Raw genomic sequence first — 6,743 nt, forward strand, 5'->3', positions numbered from 1 at the left:
CTTTTAGTCCCTAATGATTTACAATGTAACTAGTAAAATCTTAAATCTAACTTCTGTAAAGACTGCTAAGAACCTAAAGAAATGAGAATTAAAAGAGCTTAAGTAAGATTTGGAAGAAAAGTTTAATTAAGAAATGAAAACAGAGTTTCTATTTCTGTTCTTATCATTATTTCCAAAACATGAAGGAAAAAGTAAAAAGTAAAATTGCAACTACTGTCTAATCAATTACAGAATCAAAATTAAATGAAATACTAAAACTGAAAGTGAAATTGCAACTAATGTCTAATCTACCAAACCAAATGAAATATTAAAACTAAAAATGAAATTGCAATTTATGTCTAATATATCATGGAAACAAAACTAAATGAAGTGCTTAGTTACTCTGCCTCTCAATTTTGGGAGAAAAATCTCCTTGTGATGAAATTTTGAGGAATTTTGTACTTCATTATTCTAAGAGAAAATAAATGCAAAAATGCAGAAAAGACTCATTGTTGAATGAAGTATTCAACCACTTAGTTTAAGATGAGTTATCAACTAGAAGGGCTCTTTAAAAACATTCATTAATCATCATGATTCGATAAACTAGTCATAAAATGGCAAGAACTATAATGGCATTGATTAGTCTAATTGAAAATTTAAAGACTTGTGAAACAGTAAATGAAACAAACTACGTTACACTAATGAATTTCAACTTCTAACTACTGATAAAAACTAGAAATAAATTGAACAAAAAGAAGCTATTATGTACTGAAAGAAGCTATTCTACATTAGTAATGAAATTATAAAGATTGCATTATAAACAAGGTTAGTATGAAAATGATTATGAACACCGTAAGAAGAAATGATGAATTTACAGTTTAACTAGAAAAGACAAAACAAACTAAAATAAAACCTCAATCAGCGCAGGGGCCCTCTACAACTGATTAGGTTATGCGTGCTTAATCAAACTCCAAGAAACTATTTTTAGCCTAGCAGTCTAAAAATAGACTTTGCGCCATAATTTGCCTGCGGGCCCACTAAGCTCCATCATCTGGGCCCGCAGGCAAATTATGGCGCAAAGTCTATTTTTAGACTATGTCTATTTTTAGACATATGGATCATGGTCTATGAGTTGCAGGATGCTGTTTATGGATGATTGGTCATGTTGGGAAAAATAGATGGACTTCTATTTCTCGTTCACAGTGGTGTGATCAAAGTCTATTTTTAGACTGTTAGGCTAAAAATAGAAAATTCAAATATTATTGTCTCATAATAATATTTAGACTATAAACATTATCTTATCCTCTTGGAGCACTTCAGTTTGAGCTACAGATGTGGCACATGTAGCTGTCAGAAGGAAATACGCTTTTCTTGTGAGTCAATTGAGCTATTGCATGCAGGACATCAGTTAGAACTCGTGTAGTTGAGTTCTGTGGAGTTGGATGTGGAGTTGATGGAGTTGTGTTCAGTTTGACTTGGTTAAACTAGTTGTAATTAGTCTAACTACAAATAGACTAGTGATGAGTGATGTGAATTAATTGATTAAATTAATTCACTAATTATTAACTCATAATGCAACTGAAGGATACATCAGTTAACTCAGTGCATGTACAGTTCAGTGGAGACAGGTGTTAGAGGTTGAGATTGCTATCAGTTGTGACTATAGGTGTGCATGAGATCTTTCACAATCAAGGGATTGAGTATGCCCATGATGATTGCCCAGTATATGCCCAGTGAAATAGCCTCTGCTCACGTGATTTTCATTGTGAGTGATTTTCACTTGGTATTGTGTGCAATAGAGGCAGGCAAAGCAGCGGAGGAGCTTTGAACCTGTGACTTGTTCGGATCTGAGCTAGTTTTGTGTGTAACAGGTGGGGTTTTTAGCTGTATGATTTCCTCGAGTTACATATTGTGTTAATGTGTGCATGGGATTGATGTTTCATTGTTTTTTATGCTGCTAAATTGATGATCAACGTAGAGGAGGTTATGTATTGTGCATGTATTCCACAATAGTGTATAATTGGGATAATCTTTGTGAATAAGTGTCATGTTATTCAAAATTTCTACATGGTATCAGAGTTGTTGATCATCAGATCTATTATTCAGAAAGTGTTTACATTCTATTTCTTCAGGCAGAGTCTGTAACCGGGCCAGGTAGCCTCTGGATTCATCCTTCCTTTGGAAGGTGAGATATCCGATAAAAGCCCATACAGTCAATCTCTGTATGAGAAATAATTTGTTCTTACGAATTCTAGATCAAAGGCAGTTGAGTTTGGAGCTGGTGGAATTCGAATTTGCAGTAGTGTTTTCTTGGTATCAACATGGCAATGTCTTTCAACAGATTGCAATTGGAGTATGCTCTTGAGGGCAGCTCAAACTATATTGCATGGAAGGACAGGATGGAGGCAGTATTCGATGATAATGGGCTGAAGGATTTCATAGAGGCTGATGTCCCAAAGCCTACTGATGCTGCGCAGGTTGATGCTTGGCAAAAGAAGACAGAATAGTGTCGAAGGATTCTGTTGGAGGGCGTGAAGGATCACATTGTGTCCAACCTGCATGGTAAGGCTTCTCCATACTTGATGTGGAAAGATTTGATAGATCTATTCCAAAAAAAGAGCGATCAGAGGAAGCTGGAGCTCAAAGATAAACTCAGAAACATCAAATGTGAGAAGGGAGACAGGATGCCCAAGTATCTCACAAAGTTCACTCAGTGCAGAGATGAGCTGGGAAGTGTGGGGGTGATTGTCGATGATGAGGACTTGGTGAGCTTGGCTCTCCTTGGTCTTCCGAAGAGTTGGCATTCCTATCAGGACTCTGTCAATGGTCAGGAGAAATTGCCAGGATGGGAGAGACTTTGGTCAGATCTTGTGCAAGAGGAGATCAGGTGGAATACCAAGGACAGATCTTCATCAAAGGGACCTGATGAAGAAAATTGCACTTTGGCTGCCAAAGCAAAGAAGGGGGAGAGCAAGAAAGCTTCTCATTCTGGTGCAGAAGGCAAGAAGCAGGACATGTCCAAGGTGAAGTGTTTTCACTGTCACCAGCACGGACATTATGCCACTAATTATCCGCAGAAGAAGAAGAACAAGCAAGTTGCTGGATCTGCAGCAGGAGACGCTCTAGCCTCGTAGTTTGAGCTTGATTTTTCATTGATCACATGCTTGGTATCAAGTGTGATAGGATCGGTATGGTTCTTGGACAATGGTGCGTCTTTTCACATGACAGGAGATCGAGATTTTTTTTCTGATCTAGAGTACAAAGATCTTGGAGTGCACATCGAGATGGGCGATGATGGTAGATACAGTGCGACCGGTATTGGTACCATTTCCTTTGAGAGGGAGTCTGGTAAACCCTTCGTATTGAAGGAAGTGATGCATGTTCCAGGATTGAAGAAGAATCTTATCTTTGTGGTGATGTTAGAAGACAAGGGATATGATGTTGTTTTCAGCGAGGGAAAGGATTTCCTGCGCAGCAAGACAACTGAAGAAACCTGGAAGATAGGGGTTCGAGTGAGGAACCTTCATCAGTTGCATGTAGATGGTTGTGCAGCAATGACATGCAAGGCAGAAGGATTGGTGAGCCGGGATGATGGCGAGCTGTGGCACAGGATATTGGGTCACCTTCACCATGGAGCCTTGAAGATACTGTAGCAGATCACTACAGGGCTTCCTAAAGGAACTCTTGCGCAGTCAGATCAATGCAAGGAGTGTACTTTGGGAAAGTTTGTGAAAGCCACCTTTCACGAGAAGGATAGTCACACCACGACGATCCTTTAGATAATTCACACAGATGTGTGTGGAACTTTCTCAGTAGCTTCGACAGAAAATCACAGGTATTATGTGATTTTTTTTTATGATTTCTCTCATAAGTGCTGGATCTTCTTCATGCAGAAGAAGAGTGAGACATACTCAAAGTTTTGTGAGTTCAAAGCACTAGTCGAGAAGGAGTTGGGGAAGAAGGTGAAGGATATTAGGAGCGATAATGGTGGTGAATACATCTCTGGCGAGTTCAAGAATTTCTGCAGTGCAGAAGGGATTCCAAGAGAGCTCATAGCTCCCCATAACCCACAGCAGAACAGGGTTACTGAGCGGAAAAACAGAACGATCGTGGGTGCTGCACAGGCGATGTTTCATGATCAGGGCCTACCCCTTCACTTGTGGGCAGAAGCATGTCATACTACAGTATATGTGCAAAACTGTTGTCCTCATAGGATACTTGGCATGAGTACACCTGAGGAGGCTTATTCTGGTAAGAAGCCTGATCTTTCTCATTTGAGGATTTTTGGTGCTAACATTTGCATGCATGTGATGAAGGATGCCAGGAAGAAGTTGGAGCCAACCGCAGAGGTTGGGATATTTGTGGGGTACACTGATACACCCCACAACTATCGTGTGTATTTTCCAAACAATGGTAAGATTGTTGTGCGACAGGATATAAAATTTCAGGAGGAGAAAGCCATGAAGTGTTCGCTTGAGAGGGAGCCACATTTGCATGCATATGAGGAGCTATTAGTTCCTAAAGGTAAGCTTTAGGATGTGGATCAGCCACAGGACAAATTTCATAGAGTGGAAGAGACCACTCATGCAGCGCCAACCATCAGAGGGCGAAAGCGCTTGACAGAAGCTGAGCGACTGGCTCAATATGCAGAGAAAGTTGTAGGACCACCTACAGCCCAATGCAGGCAGAGACAGTCACCTAATCGGTACACTAGATACATGGCTCTTACGAGCAAATGTGTTGTGACTGAGCCATCTTCTTTCGAGGAAGCTGTGGAGGATCCCGCATGGGTAGACGCCATGGTGGAAGAGTATGATTCGATTGTCATAAACAATGCATGGGAGATTGTTCCTAGACCGGAAGGGAAATCAGTGGTGGGTTCGAGATGGATTTACAAAGTTAAGCAGGCAGCTGACGGGTGTGTGGAGAAATACAAGGGAAGATTTGTTGCCCGAGGCTTTTCACAGATAGAGGGGATCGATTATGAGGAGACCTTTGCACCTGTCACAAGGTATTCTTCCATGCGGACAATTCTTGCTCTCTCAGCACAGATGGGGTGGCACATTCATCAGATGGATGTGAAGACTGCGTTCCTCAATGAAGTCATTGAGGAGGAGGTGTACATTGAGCAGCCCAAAGGTTTTGAGATCTTCGGCAACGAGTTGCATGTGTGTAGGCTCAAGAGAGCATTGTATGGGTTGAAACAAGCACCACATGCTTGGTACACACGGATAGATAGTTATTTCATCAGACTTGGATTCTCCAAGAGTGAGGCGGATCCTAACCTATACCAGATTGTGGTGGAGGGTAAGTTGCTTATCATTGTACTTTATGTAGATGATTGATTCTAACAGGTGATGAGTTGTTGATACTTTCATGCAAGGATGATCTTACTAAGGAGTTTGAAATGAAGGGCTTGGGCCTCCTTCGTTATTTCGTGGGATTGGAAATTTGGCAGCGCAGTGATGGACTATTTGTTTCTCAGGGTAAGTATGCTCGGGAGATACTGGAGAAGTTCAACATGCATGGCTTCAAGCCTGTTGATACTCCTCTTCCTGGAGGTTGGAGGAAGGAGGATGCCACTTTAGTAGAAGAAGTGGATGCCACTGTTTATCAACAGTTGGTGGGGTCGCTTATGTATCTGGTCAATACACAACCCGATATATGCTATGCTATTAACCAGCTTTCACAAGCTATGGTTAAGCCAACCAAGATCTTCTAGAAGGAAGGCAAGCATGTATTGTGTTATTTGAGAGGCACATCGGGATATGGATTGTGGTACAGACAAGAGGATGAGGTGAAGCTATGTGGCTTCACAGATGCAGATTGGGTAGGGAGCCCAACGGACAGAAAGAGCACATCAGGAGGGGTCTTCAGTATCGGGTCGACAGCGGTTTCTTGGTACAGCAGGAAGCAGAGATCCTTGGCACTCAGTTCAGCAGAGCCCGAGTATATGGCAGCAAGTTTGGCTGCATGCGAGGCTATATGGATGAGGAAGATCATGGTCGGTTTGTTCGGTTCTTACGTGGAGCCTACTATGATTTACTGTGATAACCAGAGTTGCATTAAACTCTCAGCTAATCATGTATTTCATGATAGATCTAAGCACATTGACATCAGGTACCATCATATCAGAGATTGTGTGCAGCAGAGAATCATGTTACTTTCATACATTCCAACGGAGGATCGGGATGTTGATATCTTGACGAAGGCGCTCACCAGGAGCAAATTCGAATACCACTGAGGCAGGATAGGGGTTGCTGATAATCCATATCTTGTTGAGAGGGAGTGTTGAGAATGCAACAAGATGATGGAGCTTAGTGGAAAGGAGTCGCCTTCACTAAGTGGGCCCGCAGGCAAATTATGGCGCAAAGTATATTTTTAGACTATGTCTATTTTTAGACATATGGATCATGGTCTATGAGTTGCAGGATGCTTTTTATGGATGATTGATCATGTTGGGAAAAATAGATGGACTTCTATTTCTGGTTCACAGCAATGTGATCAAAGTCTATTTTTAGACTACCAAGCTAAAAATAGAAAAGTCAAATATTATTGTCTCATAATAATATTTAGACTATAAACATTATCTTATCCTCTTGAAGCACTTCAGTTTGAGCTAAAGATGTGGCACATGCAGCTGTCAGAAGGAAATACGCTTTTCTTGTGAGTCAATTGAGCTATTGCATGCAGGACATCAGTTAGAACTAATGTGATTGAGTTCTATGGAGTTGGATGTGGAGTTGATGGAGTTGTGTTCAGTT

Source organism: Pinus tabuliformis, chromosome 9 (genome assembly GCF_031772625.1).
Source record: "Pinus tabuliformis cultivar Carrire ecotype Pingquan chromosome 9, CPIR1, whole genome shotgun sequence".
Lineage (NCBI taxonomy): Eukaryota > Viridiplantae > Streptophyta > Pinopsida > Pinales > Pinaceae > Pinus > Pinus tabuliformis.